The sequence below is a fragment of the Cervus canadensis genome, chromosome 33 (assembly GCF_019320065.1).
Source record: "Cervus canadensis isolate Bull #8, Minnesota chromosome 33, ASM1932006v1, whole genome shotgun sequence".
NCBI lineage: Eukaryota > Metazoa > Chordata > Mammalia > Artiodactyla > Cervidae > Cervus > Cervus canadensis.
Window position 1 is genome coordinate 9,721,758 of NC_057418.1, and position 22,020 is coordinate 9,743,777.

Sequence of the window (22,020 nt, forward strand, 5' to 3'; positions counted from 1 at the left end):
TGGCCAAAAAAAAAAAAAAACAATGTTTTTTTCATTTTTAATTAAAAAAAAAAAAGAATATGATTTGATTAAATAAAAGTGAAAAATTTCTTTCCTGGGTCACAAAATCATGGGCATCTTTATATTCGCTTGCTGGGCTGCCATAACAAAGTACCACAGAATGGGTAGCTTAAACCCTAAGAATTTAAGTGTCCATGGGCGATGCTAATTTATATCTCTCTTGCTAAGAATCTCAACCTATTTTCTAAAAAACTTGCTATGAAAGTAAAATGCAAATTTTACTGGATCAAAGAAAAAAGTTTTGCTTCTCACGTGCTACCCAATAGACCTAATTCCTTGGTGGAGAATCCATTCCCACCCCATTCTGATGACAAAAAGAAATTCGGGGAAACAAGATTTCTTTCTCTTCATGAGATCATTCAGTGGTTAACTTTAATGAGGGAAAGGTTCTGAAACAAATTCACAAAATCAAAGACTTTGATGGACATTTTTATTCATGAAAAAAAATGTTTTCAAGCCAAGGTCTCCCTCTGTCCGTCTCTTATTCTCCTTTCCTGAGTGCTTATCTTTAGTCACAGCAGAAGCATATTTTAGACTCTTTTAAACTTGAATTGTTGAAAACATTAAAGGACTGCAGGAATCAGAAAATTATCTTGTTCTCTGACAGCTTCAATATCAGGTAAATGATTACTAATGTACTAGGATTACAAAGAGTTGGTCAACGTGGAACACCCACTCTCTGCAGATTCTCACAAAAAAGAAAGCGTGCTGAACGGTATTGCTTAGAGCTGTTGACGAATTCTCCTTTTTTTTACATAATAAATGAAATATCTTAAAGAGGCACAACAGCTGAGACATACTCATGACCACAATGCTTCTCATTCTTCCTCGTTATAACAAGGGTGAGACTTGCACCGTCTCTCCGCCAGCTGCGTGGGGTTTCGTGTGTTCTGATTTTCATTTGAAGACCTAATTCTGGGTGAAGTGTGGCTGCAGGTTATCAGAGTGCCTACAATATGTACAGCCTGATGGCCCTCTTTTCTCCCTAACTGCCCCTTCCATTTCATCCTTTCCCCCTTCTAAGAGCTCCTCTTATTAGAATGATCCCTGGGAATGGTATTCACTGTTGAGAAGAGTTCTCTGGATTATATAACAAACTCTCAAGGACAGACAATGCCTCAAGAAGAGGCAAGACTGCTCAGAGGCAGAGAAAGCAAATTTTGGCCATAATTACTTCACTCGTTTATCTAGGATGTTGATTATTTATCAAATGTTCTGTGTCTCAATTTCTGCATCTATGCAGTGACAACACATTTTCTCTTTACTTTTTAATAGAGAAGATAAGTGTGGTAGATTTGAATACAACTGTTTATCCCAAAAACTCATGATGGGGCAACAGGGGGGAAAAAAAAAAAAGACTAACCATCCCCAACAAAGAAAAGAGTGTAAAGGGAGACACCAATAAGCAAGAGATGCATTTGGAGGATGGAAAGTAGATGGGAGGGTGATACCTGGGTTGTTTACTTCTTGGTACCACTGAGTACAGAAGGCAAAAATCTGGATAAAGTAAGCAAATTTGTGTCTCATACCTTAAAACTCTCAGGAATTGAACCCACCAACAAGGGGCAAAGGAGATGGTAAAATGCTAAAATTGAAAGAATTGGTTCAAAGTCTGTATGGATTGCAGTTAGACACCGCCCCTCGCCACCCCCCACCTCCCCCACCCCCGCCCAGATCTCTGCTCTCACTACATTCACACCCAAGAAAATCCTCCCCTTCTACTCTGGCATAATACTGGGTTTTTCTTCTCTGGGGAAGTTGAGCAGCAATGTTCTGGACAATGGAACATGTGAGCACCTGGGGAAAGAGTAGAGTCACCATTCTAAAGTCATAGCAGTGAAGTCAAAGTATGTCCGCTAACAAATCAGTTCACATGGAAAGTGGTCCAGCCAGAAAAAAGACCTAAAGTTATTTCCATTTGGGAGTGCCTGGGAAAAAGTGGCCAAGTCCCTCTCAATCCCTGACAATGAAGGAGGCTATAATAAAACATGCAGATATGTAAGTTGTCAATTTTTTCTCATGTACTCTGTGTCAGGGAGTTTGAAGAGAATGTGTTACACCAAATCAGAATACAAACAGAGATAGAGACAGATGATGAAGACAGAGATAGATGTGTGTGTGTGAGAGAGAGCGAGCACAAAAATCAGAGAATGCAACACAGGAGAGGAAAGAATGATCAGGAGGACAGTGACCAAAGCTATAGGAAGGAGGCCTAAAGCAGAATGAACAAGATAAGAAAAATATCACAGTCGTTGTGCTGGACAACATTAAGATGTTTTATCATTATTTAGGATACACAAAAAACTAAGTAAACTAAAAAAAGTATACAATAAATGTCAACATAATACCCAATGTGACTCAGCTGTAAAATATTAAGACTATGATAATGAATATGATTTAACTCAAATTGGAATGATTAGAGAACAGAAAGTGTGATGGAGAAGGAAGGCTGTGTTAGAATGCTAATTGTCTAAAACTGAAAATCAAGATATAGCAATATAAAAATATTTACAAATATAGTAGGACACCTGTGGTGGTCCAGTGGTTGAGACTCCACATGTCTAATGCAGGGGGTGTGGGTTTGATCCCTGGTCAGGGAACTAAGATCCCACATGTCATGTGCACAACCAAAAAAAAAATTTTTTAAGAAATATGGAGGTAAATATCATTAAATATTTTGAAACTCTTAAAGGTAACTGTCAGTGGGGTACATGCCTGGGAATTGGAATGGGATGGTGAGAAAGAGGATAATTTTGATTGTTGTTAGCTTCTTAGTCTTATTTGATTTTTTTTTAAACTGTGTGCCATATTACTTATATAAAATTTTAAATTAAATTTAAAATATTAGTTTATTAGCCCATATGAAATACCTGTTTCAACATGTATTTTTAAATGAAAGAGTATTTTTAATAAATATTAATCTTAAAAATTCTAAAAATCAGAATTTTATAAATGCAGATCTTTAAAATTATGATTGCATTGTATAATATTTCTGCATTTATGCCTATGAAAGAGGTTTCATCAATCCTGGATTTTTTTTTTTATTGTAAGGCATATTTTCTTTTGTTGTTTATTGAAAAACTGAGTCCCTCAATAATGAACATGAACAGTTTGAGGGTCCATTCTGGCCCGCACACATGCACACTGGTTTCCATGATTATTTGAAATCCTATGGAGTCATCCATTGCTAATTCAAACCTGGCCAGGCTGCCTGATTCTAATCTCGTCCTAGGGTGAACTGAGGTTAGCCACTGGATGGAATGTTCAGTTCAGTTGCCTGTGAGCTGAGTGCCAAGCTCCATGTGAGTTGAATGCTCTAGGATGCCAGGTGATAAATCGAGGAAAGAGCGATCACATGAGGCTGATGTTTTAGCGTAGGCACATGGTCCTTTCCTGTAAGAATACTGAGCAGAGTTGTGGGTCAGATACAAAGAAGATAAGCTTTGCAGGACTTCAGAGGCCTAACTCACACATATATCTGTGGCTGATGCATGTTAATGCATGACAGAAACCAACACAATATCGTAAAGCGATTATCCTCCAATTAAAAATAAATCAATAAAATTTTAAAAATAAATCTCTATACCAGTGAAGGGTGAATGTGAGCCATACTCATCTGTGCATAGCTGTCTAATGAAGATTATATTCTTGGAATGCCTTTCCAATATTTAGTTAAGACCACTAATCCATTACAACACCTTCAACTTAGGGAAAATGGACAAGAGTGCCCGACGACTCTTATGAACAGACATTAACCCCTTCTCTATCTGCCCATGAAAGATCCTATCTAGTCCACACCTAACTGATTCCCTGAGAAACCTCAATGTTAAATTAGACTTGGGTATCTGAGCATCCCAGCTCCAGATGAGTGATGATATCGCAAGGCTATCTCAGAATTCCAATGATGATGAAAAACATTAAAAACCTGAGAAAAAAAGAACTAGTATCTGAAGGAGACAAAAGTAAAAAGAATCTCTTTGGGTTTTCTTGTTTTGTTTTGTTTTTTTATTTGCAAGCAGTACACACAATTTTGTGTGTAAGAACCTACCCCAACTCCTAAATATCTTTCTTTTGGGCACTGTAAATCATAAGAGGTAGCTGAATTCATGCTTGAAAAATACATATACATTTTAGACTAAATAATGTTGAAAACTGCACTATATATATTCTTATAAAATGGGCTTTTTTAAAATTATACCTGCTTATTGCAGATATTTAAAAAAAAAAAACAGAAAAAAACAAAGTAAAAAATAGCCCAAATGCTCTCAACCACAGAAACCTATTTTGTTAATACCTTTCCAGACAAATCTATAGGAACACATGTGAATTTTGTATAAATTGGGCTAAGCCCTTCCTGAAAGTGAAAGTGTTAGTCACTCAGTCATGTCCAACTCTTTGGGACCCCATGGAACTGTAGCCTGCCAGGCTCCTCTGTCCATGGGATTCTCCAGGCAAGAATACTGGAAAGGTTTGCATTTCCTTCTCCAGGGGATCTTCCTGACCTCAGGATCAAACCCAGGTCTCCTGCATCGCAGGCAGATTCTTTATCGTCTGAGCCACCAGGGAAGCCCTTTGTACTACTCCTAATTGGGAGACTTAAATATTCTTAACGAGTACATAAACTTCCATCAGGCATGCCAGTACCCTGGCTTTGTTCTTTTAAAAAGCCATCCTTTTGCATGCTCAGTGTATCTGTTTACCGACTAATACCACATCTTGAAACTGCATTGTCCAATATAGTAGTTGACAGCCATGTGTAACTACTTAAATTAATGAAACTTGAATAAAGTTTAAAATTCAGCTTCTGAGTTATACTAAGCACACTTCAAGGACGCACAAGCCACATATGACTACACTATTGGACAAGACAGAATAGTTTCATCATTGCAGAACATTCTATTGAACAGTACTGTATTGGATACAGATGTTTTTCAGACACAGACCACTTAAGGGCTGAGGTTTTATGGAAACACCTGAATTTTTCAAGAGCTTTGACTTTTACCAATGTAATGTAAGGTTAAATCCCTCTGTAGAAGTCAGAAGTCGCAACTCACTGACCAGCCATTTGGATAAAGGAGGCAAAAAGAAAGACTGTCCCATTGTTTCTGGTGATTTCTCAAAGCTCCTGGTTTGCAGATGTTCTGGTGACCAAAATAACATTCTTTGTAACACTGTGCTCCACTGATTAAGATATCATGGCTCTTGTTCACTCAGAGTGAGTCTGAGGGCTTGAGGGTAGGTGCTCTCTTGTAGATTGGGTCCCATCCTACTTCAGCGTGGGAAAATCACTCCAAATCTCAGCATATAAATAAAACAAGGACAATTAATGAGCAGCAGGGTCTGGGAACTGGATACAAACCAAACCACCCACCTGCAGTTCCTCTAGATCTTATGCTATAATGATGAGGAAAAGAATAGAAGGGAAAAAACACATGTGTTCAGTATCATGTTCTCAGGCCGAGCAAAGACCCCCTCCCCCTTCTTGGTCCCTGTGTCTCGAGGGAACAAAATGTACAGGCTTGTTCCAGCAATATGAGAAGATAAACTTTCAGATTTTCAAAATTTACGTTGTTTGAATAAGCACCTAACGTTACATGCTCTCCGGTCTCACACAAGCTCTCTTCTTAAATCTCTGGAGACTGAAAGTTTGGCAGTGAGGACAAACATTCTCACAGAAGATTTCTTATCCTTCCTCCTTCCACTTAAATTTTAACTTCCTCAAAATGGCCTTTGGGATTTCATTTCAGCACGTTTTCCCCTAGACCTAATAGGAGTATGGAAATAGGAGAAGAAAATAGTAGCATGAAAAGAGATTTTCCATTTCTCTAGGTTCCCCAAATGGTCCAGTTTGTGGTCAGTAGGAAGACTTTGAGTCATTTCTCATTTGACGTGAACGGTCTTCCCTCTGCTTCTGAGCCATTTGTATTCAGTGGACGCTCTGTGACATGGAGGTTTTTCTCAACTTTCTATCCTAAGGAGAAGCCTTTGTCTTTACTTATTAATTTGTTCATTCCTATGCTTAATGAATATTTATGGATCAGTTGCTGTGCACGAAGGAAAGAACCAAGTGTCAATTTTACCAACATCAATAAGAAATGGTTCCTGCCCTTAGGAAGCTCTAAAGGAAAAAGAGAGGCAAGGGGTGATGGATGCTGAGAAGGAATACTGCACAGAGAAGAGGCATCCATTGAAAAAGGGTGATGGGGGCTAGGGTCCAAGACAGCTTCCTCTAAGAGGGGACACTTGAACTGAGTCTTAAAGGATAGCTATGAACTAGCCAAACTATGAAGGTGGGAAGGAATAGCCCAGCATAGTGAAAACGGAGAAAGGCATAATGTTTGCAGATGGGTGGGTAAATGGGTGAGGTTGGCACAGTACATCGGGCAGACAATAAGGCTGGAGATTGGGCAGGGTCAGATGATGAAAAGTCTGTCTTTCATCCTGAAGGTGATACAAAGTCCTTGAAGGTTTCTAAACATGGCAATGACAAGAGAAACTCACAACTTCAGAGAGATTCATGTGGTGTGTCCATAAGGGCTGGACTGAAGGAGGGCACATATGAGAAGAGAGAGAGGCACATGCCAAGTAAATGATGGCTGCAGTGCCTCAAAAGAGAAATTAATGCTTAAACTAAGGAAATGGTGATGGTCTACAAAGTGCCCACTGATATGATTTCAATAAATATTAGGAGATAAAATTTTCAGGATCTGATAACCAGTTGGACAAATGGAAGGGAGCCAGAATGGTTTCAAGGATAATCGAGTGACCAGAAAACAGTCTTAAGGTTTGCTTTGAGAGTGGGGTAATTATTATCAGACCATCTACCTTGAAATGTGAAATAGACAAAACATTCTTAAGGCATGAGACAGAGGACGAGCACATTTGCGATGTTCTGTGCACATCACAACTGATTGTCATTATCCTCGAAAACCTTGCCTCTCAGATTAGTGTTCTGTTTTCTAGACTTCAGTGACTTTCAAAACAAACAAGCAAAGAAATCTAAGACATTGTTTGCTATATGGAATATTTTAAACTTTGGCATCTACCTATATGAAATCTTTTAAGTCATTTAATCAACAGTGTTTACTGAGATTTATTCCGTTCTAAGCGTTGTAAATACAAGAGAAAACAGACCTATGCAAATAGCTCTTTATCTCATTTTTATTTGCATACTTATTTGATTGTTTGCTAATAACTAGTTATTATCATCATGTATGGAAGGCACAGTGTTCCTCAAACTATAGCATGAATAAGAATCAGGTGAAGAATGTTTAAAACCAATTTCCTAAGCCTTAATCCTAGGCATTATGATTCAGAAGGTCAGTCTATGTAAGGTCCATGAATTTGCATTCCTAGCAACTTTATACTTACTGCCAGTATTGCTGGTCTAAGGATTACACTCTGAGCTTTGAGTAACTCTTAATTCGTGAAGCAATGTAAGGTTCTTTCTTGTGGTCCTAAAGTATCCATAACATGGAATTGACGTCAATGGGAATTACACAGGCCACAAAGGTGTCACACTGAGGCCTTAAGTGTTTATGGCCAACCCCTCACCACCTAGCTCTTGCCTTCTGTTTATCAGCTGTATTTCCCCTTGGGCATTGCTGTTGCTATTGGTCCATAAGTTACTGCAGTTACGGCTCTTGATGAGGTCAAACAGTCCCAGCTGGAGAGACTTGAGAAATGAGAGCAAGCGTTCCTTTGTCTGAACATCTATTCTATCTGAGTTTAAAAATCAAAGATCAATAAACCTGGAGAAAGTGGTGAGATTTGCCAAATATTGCCAGACAGTGGAAGGGCTGTAATGATCAGCTCAGGGCCAGTGATGCTGTCAGCCTGGACCACAAAAAAGATAAATGGGTAAGAACCTGTCTCATGGGAGCATTGTGAATGTAATGGTTGGCCAAGTGCCTCGCTATGAATTCGTTTTCTTGTGAATGGTTTCAAATTGTGGGTTGCTTCTAGGCAGAGTTAAGCTCCTTCTGTTTACTCATGATATTCCGAAGTTTTTCTGGTTTTTGCCTTCAAATGTATATTTTTCAGTCTCACATATAGGAAAATCAAGCAGCAAATCATTGAAGAGTTTGGGTATCAAGTGAAGAGAGAGCAATGGGAGTGGAAAGAAGGGACAAATTTTAAGAATATTATAAAGCAAATGATAACAGGGCTTAGCTTCTTTGACGAGGGGTCTCCGTGCAGTGAGACAAAGTAGCTGAAATTAGCTCCCAGGTTCCCAGCTCTTTGACCAGGAGAAGGATGGCATCAATTACATAAATACAAAACTGAGGAAGGACTTGTGTAGGTACAATGCTGAGTTCTGTCTTGGACATCGAGGTGATAGTGGGGCCCCCAAGCGGAAGTGTTTTGAAATGATTAAAAATTTGGGACTAGAGTTTGGGTGGAGGATGCTGTTGGGCCATCCCTACTTGCAAGGGAAAAAAACTAAAGCCCTGTCAATGATGAGAGAAGTTCTGTGAAGAAACCAAGGATCAAGGACTGAACCCTGTCTTTCCAGAGGGTTCCAAATAGGATCTTCTCGGATTTTAATACTTTTGTGCATTTTCAGCTTGTGTTTTAATTTAAATGTAAATAGTATTTCTGGAAGAGGATAACCAATAGAGAGATACCCCTTACGCCTGGGGCATATACTTACCCACTTGCATATGTGCCCACCTGTACAGAGAACATCGCCTCATTTGCATGCTATAGAGGCTGACTTGAGGACATTTTCAGTCCTCTCAGAAAAATCCTAATAAAATAGTCTGAAATGGCATGCTGACTACTCTTAGAATGTCCTTAATTTTTTCTTTCCATATCATTCATGCCATGTGATATTGATGTGGGAATCCTTTCCAGCCACATTTGAAAAGCCTCCCCTGAAGCTGCAAACCCAATGGTTTGGAAGAGAGAGTTTAAATAACTCAAAATATACAGTGTAAACAAGCTGGCCTTTTAGTATGAAGTGTACTAAATTAAAGAAACCAGATGCTTTGGTTGGCTTGGAACAGCTGGATTAGGACTGGCTCTCCTTCACGAACCATTTTCTTTGGAGCCTCATCACCGCCTTCCCCTCCTCCTCCTATGCCTCCCTTCTTGCCCTCTTCCTCTCTCTTTCCCTCTCTTCCTCAGCTCCCTTGCTCTATCTGATTTTTGTTTTCAGACAGCCATAAACTCATCAGATGCAGGAGACATATCAAATGGTTTCTGAAAATAGTATTTGTGAGTTTAAATTATTTGCCTATGCTCATAAAAACTTGCTTACTGGAAACCTGGTGTGACTCTGAATCACACCTTCAATCATAGTTCTTAAGGTGAAGGACTTTTCTATGTACAATTTTATTTGACTTAAAAATTAAACATTAAAATATTCCTGCTTCAATACTACTAACTGGGACATTTTATAGAGTCTCTAGGAAATCACCCCAATCCATAAATCTTCAAGTTATTTATTTATATAAAGTCATGAAGCCTCACAACCCTCTGAGGAAGAGGGTCAACCCAAATATCCCAGTTCGTTTAAAAGTTAGATGAACCTCAATGAAGTGGTCCCTGGTGGCTCAGATGGTAAAGAATCCATCTGCCAGTGCAGGAGACTCGAGTTCCATCCCTGGGTCAGGAAGAGCCCCTGGAGAAGGGAATGGCTACCCACTTCAGTATTCTTGCCTAGAGAAATCCATGGACAGAGGAGTCTAGTGGGCTACAGTCCATGGGGTCACAAAGAGTCAGACACGAAAGAGCAGCTAACACTTCCACTTTCAATGAAGTGGAGTGACTTTTTCTGACACAGAAGCTTTTACTGACCAAATCTATGCTATCTCAAATCAATTGCTACCTTGGGAAAGTATGTAATGTGGATTGAAATCCACTTTTATACAAAATGTCTAGAGAACTGTACCAGAAATATGCTTTCAAGCTGAACTCTAGAGATATCTCCAAGAAGGGAAAGAAAGAACAAGAAGGAAATTTCACAACCTGAAAGATTAATACTATTGACTCAATGATTAGTGTGCTTTATAGCTGGGGGTAGTTTCATGTTTCTGATATCTAAGATAGACACCAGTAGTCTCTACCAGAAGGGTTAATTATGGCTTAGCTAATAAAGGTGGTTTTGGAACATTTTGTAAATATAAAGTGTCCTGTAAGTATTAGGTGTAAAAGCCAATTGCCAGACACTGCCTCATACGTATGAAATCTATTGTATTTCAACTGGATTAGGGAATCTTTTTGTAGACCAGGGCTACAAAATGTGCATGTATCTATGTTCTGTAAGTATTAGGTGTAAAAGCCAGTTGCCAAACACTGCCTCATACGTATGAAATCTATTGTATTTCAACTGGATTAGGGAATCTTTTTGTAGACCAGACATCCAAAATGTGCAAGTATCTATGTTCTCTCTTTAGGGAGAATTTTTTGTTGTGCTTTAGTCAGTCAAAACCTAGGAATAACACTGGTTCCACATAATTTGGGGGAAGGGGACACCAATTTCATTTCATTTCAAGGAGTGGAAAAAACACTCCATAAATTCTCCATAGCCTCTTTTTCTCTCCAAAACACCCATCACCACCATGCTTTCTCTCCACCCTCCATTCCCTTCTGGGTCTTAGCTCCAGGCCAGCTGATGGCTGGGCACTATGGCTTGGTTCTGGCACTTGCAGGAGAGCCGGGTGCAGTGGGCAGGGCACATCCTGGAGATGACCATTCCAGCCTTTTCCCACCCTAGTTAAGCCTGACAATAAATCCTTTCAAAAATCCATTATTGTATTAGAGACATTTCAGAGGGTCTTAGAGCGGTAACTGATGTACCAGTGATACAGACCCTTTTTGTTGGGGAGCCTTTGATGTCACAGTCTGACTTCACTTCCCAGCTCTGAAACAGGAAAAGAAAAATAGATCTATCACTTTTTCCTGACACATTATTCACTTCTCAGAAGCAGCAGAATAAAAAGAATTATTCTTTTCGTAGAAACTACACATAGAGAATGCGTCAGGAAATTCTTTTTTGTGTCTTGACTTTGCATACTGATGCCAAAAGTGCTGTCCTGGTATTAGTCTGTTCTGAAATTTATGGAGATTTGTGAAAAGCGAAGGCAAAACCTTCTGAGCTGATAGCCCTGTTGGTCTTGTTTTTGTAATGTACGGGGTTCAGAGAAAGGGCTCCTGCCTGGCTGACTCTTGCTGCTGGACTGCTAACCTCCCCATGCAGATATGGGAATCTTATCTTTCATCAGTAGGATGCTGGTTATCCTGGGGGTGCAAGGCTAAAGGCAATGAGTTGAGGCAAAATAGTGGAAAGAAGGGACTTCTTACTTTCAATATTAAAAGTAAAAGGAATTTATGAAGCTCTCACCCATTTTCCAGAATAGCTCCCCATGCAACTGAGAAGTGAATGTTAGGTGTCGTATTTACCACGTGTCTCTGCCCACTTTAATCCCTGATTTCACTGTTCTCTGCCTCGCTGGGTTACACGGAGATGACAGAGTGTGATTGAGTGGCAGAGACCACACTGTGGACTCAGCAGCATTTTAGAATTCATGTCACCTGCAGGTGATTATTAAACTCTGAACTTTGTGGGGTTTTTTGGATTATTATCCACAGAATGTTTGCCCCAAATACCCTCATGGTGTTGCTTTATCGGCCAAGTTTTCCAATCCCCTGCTAGGCTATGATTGCTTCTTTCTTACAGAGGTATTTTTAATATTTGTCCTACGGATCGTTCTCCTGCAGCCCTTTCCAACAGGCCCCACCATGATGTGTCTTTGTCAGGAGAGACTTTTCCCCATTATTCTGCTTTCTCTGTTTGGATTGTAAATCTGGTAACTGAACTTATAAGTCCTGGGCTTGGAGAATATTCGAGTACTCCGCACCACTCAATAGTCTGGACTTGTCTTGCATCTCTTCTTATGCTCTATTCCCTTCCCTGTCTAGATGTAACTTATCCTTTCAGTATTCTAATTCATTTCTTGATGACTTCTAAATGTTCCCATATACTTCTGCTTTTTTCCTTCACTCTTTTTATTTAATTTTACCTTTTTATTAATTTTTTTAGAGTATTGTTGTTTTGCAATGTTGTATTAGTTTCTGCAGTACAACGAAGTGAGTCAGCTTTACATATACTTATATCACCTCTTTTTTAGGTTTTTCCTTCCCATTGAAGCACAACAGAATATTGAGTTCCCTGTGCTATTCAGTAGGTTCTCATCAGTATCTATTTTATACATGATAGTATATACACACACGCACCAGGCTTCCCTGGTGGCTCAGACAATGAAGTATCCACTTGCAATGCTGGAGACCCAGGATTCCTGGGTCGGGAAGAATCCCCTGGAGAAGGGACTGGCTACCCGCTCCCGTACTCTTGCCTGAAGAATCCCATGGACAGAAGACCCTGATGGGCTACAGTCCATGGGGTTGAAGAGAGTTAGACACAACTGAAGAACTAAACATGAACACACAGACACAATATATTTATATATATATAAAATCCCAAATAAAATCCCAGTTCATCCCATCCCCCTACCCTTTTTTTATGCTACTTTGGCCTCAAATTGAAACTTTTCCAAAAAGCATGTGTCACAACATTAGTATATATAAAAAGCCATTTTCTTTTTTTCTGACCACAACAATTTACAGAAACCTTAACACCACCCTGACTATGAGCATGCCTTTTATCCTAGGGTGATCTTTCACTGTATCTTCTTTGACTAAGGATTGAAGAATGCAGACATTTTACTCAGGAGAAGAAGTGTAAAATGTAAAGTATTGTTATTAGAGATGTTCAGCAACAGTCTGAGAATGTCAGCAACTAAAGCTATACGCGAACAGCGCCAAGGTATATGGGGCAGTTGCTTTGGAAGACTACTGAGAAGCCAGCCGTTATTCCCATTGGCACAAGAATGTGCCAATCACCACCCAAACTGCAGGAAACCTGGGCGAGGTTCTGGGGGAAAAAGCACCTTCCCATGCCAACTAGAAAGGTGCCCTGTCATTTTTTTTTTAAAGAAGGCAATGACTCTTTTTTTTTTTTTTCAGTTGAGTTATTTTATTTATTTATGGCTGCACTGGGTCTTTATTGCTATGCACAGGCTTAGTTGCCCCAAGGCATGTGGCATCTTCCCAGACCAGGGATCAAACCCATGTCCCTGCATTAGCAGGCAGATTCTTAACCACTGTACCACCAGGGAAGTCCTGCCTGTCATTTCTATGTATCAGAATTATATCTGCAGTTCCTTGGGTCCTTTCTTTACCACCCATTCTCCTTTCATAGGTCAGAATGAGAAAGGGAGGCTATTGAAGAGGGCAACATCTTTCTCTTTCATTTTATGTTGTTATAACAAATAATTGCAGGGTTTATTTTTCTAAGAATTTTTTTGATGTGGACCATTTTTAAAGTCTTTATCGAATTTTTTATAACACTGCTTCTGTTTTATGTTTTGGTTTTTTGGCCACAAGGCATGTGGGATCTTAGATTCTGACCAGGGATCGAACCCACACCCATACATTGAAAGGCAAAGTCATAACCACTGGATTGCCAGGGGAGTCCCAACTGTATGATGTAATGTTGATTATAATCTGGCTGGTCATCTTTGGTTGATGAATGGTACAGACATAAACAAATACAAGCCAACTTCAGTGGATGACTAATGCACAGGCCCACGTGAATCAATCCATTTCTTCATGCTCTCTCACTGGGAACCAGAGGATTTGCTATCCAAAAGAAAAAAAGTACTTCAAAATTTCCCTAAGAAAGAATTTTTTTACCTCCAAGCAGAGAGGGGAAAATACATTTTCCTTTAAATTTATTTATCAGGAGATATTTCCCCTCCAATTTTCTTGACTTGAAATTTAAGTCAAGTTTGTAAAAATGAGGCCTAATTAACTTTCACTCTGGCTGTACATGAGCAGTTCTTTGAGATCCAAAAGTTTTAACTGAATTGAGATTAACCATTAGAAAATAAAAACTTCATGTCCCTCCATTTCAATATGTCTAAGGCATGCAAAATTTCTTAACTAAATAGCTTAGTCTTCTTCAAAAGGGAGGTAAAATAGAATCCTTGTATATACATATGTGCCTTTGAGAAATATATACATACGCATATTCCTATGTTGAGGGCAATTTGTTCTCATGTTCTTGTTTAGATTGTAATGCTGTGTAGATGTGCATCAAGTGAAGTTATATTCAACAACTGAAATTGGTAAATGTTTGGCTCTTAGAACTATCTCAGAAATTTAAATAAATAAGCAAAGTGATTATACTTTCCATGGTTTTGACAAATCAACCCTGGTGGGAGACAGTCTTTTCTCTGAACCACATAGGGGAGAGTGGACAATCAGTAGCAATTCTGTGGAGTGATCCATTCCATTGCCAGCACATCAGTACCCACAAGACTTGAAGTTCAGTGTTATTGATTTCTTTTACCAGGATAGCTTCAAACCAAACAACACGCTGTGAGAGCATACCCTGAAAATCAGACAGAATAGAGGTAGGAGCAGACAGAGATAGGTGTAGTGGAAGCTCAATGCCGGAGATGCAGACCTGGGTTTTTAGCATGTCATCACATATACTATATATGTACTATCATGTCTTATACTGGAGAGGAGCAAGAAAAGACTGCTTCATAATGTGGGAGTGAAGCAGAGTGACTTTCTTTAGAGACATATTGCAGAGAACTTCTCCTTGTATTAGGAAAGAAAACAAGAGAAGTTGGTTCAAAAATTCACAAACACTAATTGGTGTGCTGTCTTGGCTGAGTGTCTCTGACTCAGAGAGTCATAAATGTCATGAGGAGAAAAGTTAGGGACACGTGAAAAGTTTTCAAAGCATAACAGTGCAAAACAACATGACTGCAAATGTCATAAGACAAAATGAGATTACAAGCCAAGTGAATGAAAGGCCACATATTATATGATTCCATTTCTATGAAATGTCCAGAACAGGGAATTCTATGGAGTCAGAAAGTAGATTAGTGGCTGCTCAAGACCAAGGAGGTAGGGATTGTGGACAAAGAGGATGATAACTGAAAGGTACAGGGTTTCTTTCTGAGGTGACGAAAATGCTCCGAAGTTGACTGTCATGATGGTTGCACACATCTGTGAATGTACTAAAAACTACTGAATGTATACTTTAAATGGGTGGTTTCTGGGATATGTAAATTATATTTTAATAAAGCCATTATTTTAAAATCTAAGGTAATTTGAAAATTGGAAAAAGAAAAGCCAAGGGAATGGAAATCCTCAGGGATGGAATTTTTTCTCCTCAGGACCCTGACCTCACAGCCTGCCCTCTTTTCCCACCTACCCACAGGAAACAAAACAGAGGGAGCTATGAAATATTCTTGCTCACTTAGAAACAGTGAATTACTCTTCAGAGAACATGGGTGCCTCATTTTCTAACCACATTTGAAACCCACTTAAGTGTGAGGTTTGATGGGGTCCCAATTCAGTCCTAGGAGAGTGGTGAGCTTGTGAATTATCGTCCAGCATCTTTTCCAGACAAAAGTGCTTTAGCTGACAACAACACAAACTCTTGGATGAAAAGAGTAGACATTCAAGTTCTCTGAGGCCCTCTCATAAATAACAAAAAAGATTGGCACCAGGTAGGTCTTACCAGAGACTGCAGCCTTTACAAAGTTCTTCTATTTGAATTTATTTCAAGCAGTCAATAAATAAATGGTTCCATGCTATTAAAAATGGAGAAAAGAGAAGACTACAAACATGTGATTCTACCTCCTGCAATTTGGTCCATTTCCCCGGCTCCCTTCTCAGAGAAAGATGCAATTGTTCACTTGATGACCCTGGTACCCAGCGTATTTTCTTTGGGGCCATCTTTTGAATATTATTTTTGTATAAAGCCAAGTAAATGAATGGGGAAGTTGAAAAACATAATCAGAATGTTATATTGACACCGTTGTAGATTTTCCGAATGCCGAAAAACAAGAAATGAATGGAAGTAGATTTGCCAAAGTGAATATTTTATGCATTTTTATATAGGGCATATTCCCAAGTGGGAGAAAATGCACTTGAATAAAATAAAATAACAGAATAGTTTTGGGACATGTTTAATTTATGACATATATTTGTCACATTTAAGCAGAACTCACACCCTTGGACAATAACATTCCAAACATTTACTTCTTTGTGTGTGCCTTTTTTCTCTTCCTTATTTTCTATCTCTAGTGCTCAAAAGGCACTTTGAAGGCTATTTGATAGAAGTTACAAATATCCTGCCCAATCATAGGCTTATAATCCCCCTGGAACCGTCCATCTTGCCAAACTGTCTTCTTAGTGATGTACACAGTGATTACCAATGATTGTGTAGGCCCTCTGAGATACTCCAAGGCACCAGATGAGATTTTTAAACTAACCCAAAGAGTGCTATATCAACATTAACCTTGAAAACCCAGAAATGGTTGTTCATTTTGTACCCTCAGAAATAATATCCTTCCATTGGCAGGGTAGCATGGGGTCATCCACTAGCTATGAGAAAAGCTGAACATGTGTGGAGCATCAAGGTTTAAAAAAAGAAGCTACCTGAAAATTCTAGAAAAGATTCAGAAATAAATCCTCCTTAAAGCTGGTAATAAAATGTTGCTAAAAGTTTGGAATTTGGAGAATTTGTGCTTCTAGTTGAAGGAATTGTAGATATAAGATGGCTTCACAGATGCTATATTATAAAATTAGGCTTTGGATTGCTACCTGTATTTTACTTCCAGTTTAATTGTGACTTCCTTATGCCATATAAGGGCTTCCCCAGGGGTTCAGCAATACAGAACCCACCTGCAATTCAGGAGCTGCAGGAGACGTGGGCTCGAGCTCTGGTCAGGAAGATCCCTTGGAGGAGGGCATGGCAACCCACACCAGTATTTTTGTCTGGAGAATCCCATGGACAGAGGACCCTGGCAGGCTATGGTCCATAGGGTCACAAAGAGTCGAACATAACTGAAGCAACTTAGCTCTCATGCACACATGTATACTATATAATATGAAATATACCTGTACCTTATTGTGCTCTTAATCTTGTCAGTAAATATTTTCCATGGTAGTATGCTTTATTATTGGAGAAGGAAATGGCAACCCACTCCAGTACTCTTGCCTGGAAAATTCCATGGATGGAGGAGCCTGGTAGGCTACAGTCCATGGGGTTACAAAGAGTCGGACATGACTGAGCGACTTCAATGTCAATGTCAATGCTTTATTATTTTGTTGTAGTTTTTCCTTGAGTGTGAGTAAAGATTATTGTTGATGAAGTCCTTTCTCAGCTCTGATTGCCCAGTCCAAGAAAAAATGTGCCAGTTACCATTCTAATCTGATCCCAGCCACCTGCAGATCACTCTGATTGTTGCTCAGTTACTGAGCTTCTCGTCTGAAGGCCAAGAGTCTTCCCCATTTCTCTGGTACCCACTGCCTGAAAATTTTCTTTCACCAAGTGAACCATTTCTCCGTCTATTTCTCCATTTGCTGCTCTGGCAATTTTTCCCCTCGTCTTTGAACTCATACTCCAGATTTTCACTACCTTTTTCTTTGAAAATGTTCCATAAGTTCATTTCTTCCACAAAACCTCTCCCAGTTCACCAGAGCAGTAATAATCCATTTCCCCAACTGAAGTGCCCAAATCCCATGAGACACAACTCAGAAACTTCCAGAGATGATACTTATTATTCAGTGTAAATATTTGCTTGCTTCCTGTACTGTTTGCTTTTGCCTCAAACATACCCTTTAGGAGGTGTGTCCTTTCACATATGTGCTCAGTTACAAACTGGGCTACTTACTCATCAGTAGTTCATATCCATGTCTTCCCATTGGAGTCACTGAGGAAACTCTGTAAAAAAAAAAAAAAAAAACACCTGTGCACCTCAGACCAATTAAATCAGAAAATGTGATTAAAAACAACTGATCTTAGATGGTTGTGAAGCAGAGTAGAATGTTAGTCAAATTTCTTTTTCCCTCCCATCCTGGGAAGAAGGGGGAAAATTCCGACCACATATTCTCAAAATATAATGGCAAAAGAAATTTTAAGTATCCTGCTGAATCATATTACTAGAAAGTTAAAGGAAAGTAAGAGCTTATCTTATTCTAGGTCATGGCCATGTCAGTCCAGAGAAATAAAACACTTGCTTTAAATGACAGTCCACTCTTTCTACTCCAATTTTCCGTGACCCATATCTCACCCTCCCCAACCCCTGCTGATGAATAGTAAGGGTCTCTAAAGATTGATCCCATGATTCTGTGAAGTCTGTTGACCTCAAGAAGCATATATTCTAATAAATCAAACATAAAGGCTACTCTGAGGATTGTATCCGGGTAACGTTATCTTAATTGTACAGATCAGAGTTCTCCAACTCATGTGCTGTTAATGGGTTTCCAGCGTGATGAGATGTTGATCACCCTCAGTCAGTGGGGTAGCCAAGGAAACCTGGGTCATCCAAGATCCAAGTACTAAAGGCTCTCAACTTGAGCAACCAGATACATTTAACCCAATGGGAATCAAATGTTATTTTCTGTGTATTATGAAGGGAAAAAGTTGGGAGGTCCTGGAGAAATACATAGAGACACTCAACATAGAATCTTGAGTGTCTAAAATGAGAACCAACACGGAGCACCAAGCTTTACTCGGTGCAGAAGAAATTCTACACTGCATAAAAATCCATCAGTTATAATTATACAAGATAAAAGCCATAAGCAGCAGCACATCAAATATGGAAAACTAAGAAGTTAATACTGAAGGAATTGTCCCCTGGTGTCACTTGAGTGAAACATTATATTATATTGCTCACCAAGTAATTCCTAATATGATCATACATGAGTACAATAAACTTACAATTGGCAGTCAGTGAACACTGATTGAAAACAAATATTATTGTTTATTTATTTATCATCTCCAAAAGAATGATTTCATATATTTGGATCCGTTTTTTAGTTCCAGTTCTCAAATTCAAACAGATTAAAATCACATAATTGTGTTTGGACATGAAGAACTGTTTCTCTGGGTTTAATTGTCACAAGAGGAAAATGATGTAATGAAAGAAATTCTGGGCATTGTTAACTTTAATTTCATAAAGTAAGATGTATATCACCATCAAAATAGATTCTCAAAGGCTGTAAGACTTGATAAGGACAAAAAAAATAAAATACAAGCTTATTAGACTATATATTTATTCATTTAATTCAGGTATCATTTTCCCAGTGATGGCTAAGATATATTCTTGGACTTCTGGGTTTGTAGGTAAGAAACATAGAAATCAGGGAATTTCCCAATGACCTAGTGGTTAGGATTCCAGGCTTTCACTGCTGGGGCCTGGGATTCAATCCCTGGTCAGGGAACTGAGACCCCTCAAGATGTGTGTTATGGCAAAAGAAAAAAAAGAAACAGAACATAGAAATCACTTTATGTTGAGATCACAAATTGTCTCGGTAAGCAAGAATAGAGAAGTTTACCTAGAGAAGTCAGTAATGGTATATGAAAAGTTCTCTGATGAGTTCAAATGTTTTAAAAAATATTCATAACATGCACAAAAGACAGAGGAAATTTCATCTAATGAAAGGCAAACAGAAATGTATGATGCAAACCAAAGAGAAAGAACTTTTTAAAGGATTTACTAACCTGCTCTTTAAAGTACAAGGATGGAGAAGGATCAGCCTATGGCCCACAAAAGCAGAAAAATGTGAAAAACAGGAGCAGAGTGAGAGAGAGCAGTAAAATATCAACACCCTTTTTTTCTTTCTCTTTGTCAAAAAGAATGAACTCAAAGCAGAAAAGGTATAGTTTTGTTTTAAACAAGGTCAGTATAGACGGTTGGAATGGAAGTCCAAGAAAGTAAAAAACAAATAACAAACAAAAACAAAGGCCATTTTGCGAAAAATTCAAGTTTCTGGGTCTAGTGAATTATAATCCCAACTATTTGCAAACAGATTTGTTAAATCCCTGTCAGTATTCCTGGTGGAAATATGGAGAATGGGAAAGTGTCAGGAAACTGGAAAAAGGCAAAAGTTGTCTGAGTATTATTTGGTTCAAAAAATCGAATGGTCTCTGTTTGTGAAGTAACTCCACTTCAGCTTAGTCGCCAAGGGTAGTTGTGATGGCTCTGTAAACAGGCCAGGGAACAGAGTTCCGAATGGGTAAATTAATGTATGTTTCAATCAACCCTGACGCGAGGACTGTCCAGGCACAGAAGTTCAGGTTTCAAGGACTGTCTATAAGCACTAATGTTTCTGGAGTTTTATATTTTATCTGCTTCTTAAATAGTTCTTATTTCAAGTCAATATACTGCAAGGTCTTTCTTTTTAAATTTTTATCCATTTATTTGTTTGTTTAGTTTTTGGCTACACTAGGTCTTGTTGCTGTTCTCATGCTTTCTTTATTTGTGGTGAGTGGGGGCTGCTCTCCAGTTGCAGTGTGGGGGCCTCTCATTGCAGTGGCTCCTCACTTGTTTCAGGGCATGCAGGCTTCAGTAGTTGTAGCATGTGGACTCAGTAGTTGTGGCACATGAGCTTTGTTGCCCCTTGGCATGTGGAATCTCCCTAGACCAGGGAGTAATCCCTAGTCCCCTGCATTGGCAGGCAGATTCTTAACCATTGGGCCACCAGGGAAGTCCTGTAAGGTCTTTCTATATATCCTTCTGCTGCTGCTGCTGCTGCTAAGTCACTTCAGTCGTGTCCGACTCTGTGTGACCCCATAGACGGCAGCCCACCAGGCTCCCCCGTCCCTGGGATTCTCCAGGCAAGAACACAGGAGTGGGTTGCCATTTCCTTCTCCAGTGCATGAAAGTGAAAAGTGAAAGTGAAGTCACTCAGTCGTGTCCGACTCTTTGCGACCCTATGGACTGCAGCCTAACATGCTCCTCCGTCCATGGGATTTTCCAGGCAAGAGTACTGGAGTGGGGTGCCATTGCCGTCTCCGATATATCCTTCTAGGACCAGTCTAATTAAATTTACAGATGATAAAATACTGGTTTCTTACGTACTTATAAAATTGATGGCAATTTGTACAAATGAAGTAGCCACAGAACCATGTGACTTGACCAATTCTTCTGCCTTCTCCATGAAGCCAGGAGAAGGTATATTTTGCCTTAGCCTCCTTTTCTAGAGAAGGCCCTGCATACACTGGCTTGAATAGAGCTTCTACCCGACTAAGTGATAAGACCACCTCTGGGGGGTGGGGGACAGCGCACAGTAACAGGATTTGGTGGCTGACTGGACTTGTCATGACTAGGACACAAGACAGGACCTAGGTTATAGGAAAAGACAGAACATTAGTCTGGGGATCTATCGAATGTATAAAAGCTCCCCAACTGTCTATTGCCAGCAGAGCAGCCAGCACCATCCTCTGAAAACCATTGGCCAAATCATGTCACTCTCTCTTCAAAACCTTGTTGTGTCTCTGTTCGGAGTCGCTCAACTCCTGGTCCCTTCCTTGCCCAGCCCTGCCCACGTGTCACCTCTCTGCCCTTACCTCCTCCCACACTCTCTGCTCCAGTGTACTGGCCTCCTTGCTCCTTCTAGAATAAATCAAGCGTGTTCCTTGTATCCTGTCCTTGCTGTCCCCTGAGCCTGAACTGCTTCTCCCAGATGATCCCGTGGCTCCTCCCTCATTTCATTCAAGTCTTTGTTCCAAGTGACCCCAGCCGGGCCTTCCCAGACTCTCCTCTATTTAATCTGCAGCCCCACCCCCACCAGGCCACCCAGAAGTCCCCTTTCCTGCTTTATTTTACCCCATTGCACTCCCATGAGGTTCCTATCTGCAATTCCTTGTTGATTTTCTCTATTGTCTGTCTTGCCTCTCTCAAATCTGAGCAGGCATGTTCTATTTTGTTCACTGCCGTATGCTTAGAGTCTAGAACAAGACCTGGCACATAGTTGGCATTCAAAACATATTTGAAAAATAAATGAATAAATATTCAGTTGGTCTAAACCCCAAAAAGCAATTAGTACCAGACATGCAGACTTAATCATACAGGACAAGAATAC

The 22,020-nt window shown here is 39.6% G+C and overlaps 1 protein-coding gene and 1 long non-coding RNA gene across 6 annotated transcripts in view; one reads left to right on the forward strand and one right to left on the reverse strand.

Moving 5' to 3' along the window:
• PDE7B (phosphodiesterase 7B) overlaps positions 1 to 22,020 on the forward strand; it is a 367,556-nt gene that overhangs the window by 242,648 nt on the left and 102,888 nt on the right. The window lies entirely within an intron of this gene.
• The window catches only part of LOC122434103, a 69,099-nt gene that overhangs the window by 23,892 nt on the left and 23,187 nt on the right, over positions 1 to 22,020 (reverse strand). Inside the window, exon 2 of the long non-coding RNA XR_006267246.1 lies at positions 17,826 to 17,875. This is a non-coding gene — a long non-coding RNA (uncharacterized LOC122434103). The remainder of the gene's footprint in view (positions 1 to 17,825; positions 17,876 to 22,020) is intronic.